A 228-nucleotide genomic window follows, 5' to 3' on the forward strand; every position below is an offset into this window, starting at 1 on the left:
GAGGAGGTGAACAGGTTATTTTAAAGGTTTGAATTGTTTGCAGTGTGAATGAGAACCACACCAGCTGAAAATGTAGCAAATGTTACAATTTTGGTCCCCAGTCGAACCGAGTCTGCCGTACTAGTATGTGTTAAAACACCCTTAAAGAGTTCAGCTTCACTAGCCACAACCAGACTCAGAAATCAGAATAAACCTGTAGAATCAGGAAAACACCTAAATAAAACTTGT

The sequence above is a fragment of the Poecilia formosa genome, unplaced genomic scaffold, assembly GCF_000485575.1.
Source record: "Poecilia formosa unplaced genomic scaffold, Poecilia_formosa-5.1.2 Scaffold37, whole genome shotgun sequence".
Taxonomy (NCBI): Eukaryota; Metazoa; Chordata; class Actinopteri; order Cyprinodontiformes; family Poeciliidae; genus Poecilia; species Poecilia formosa.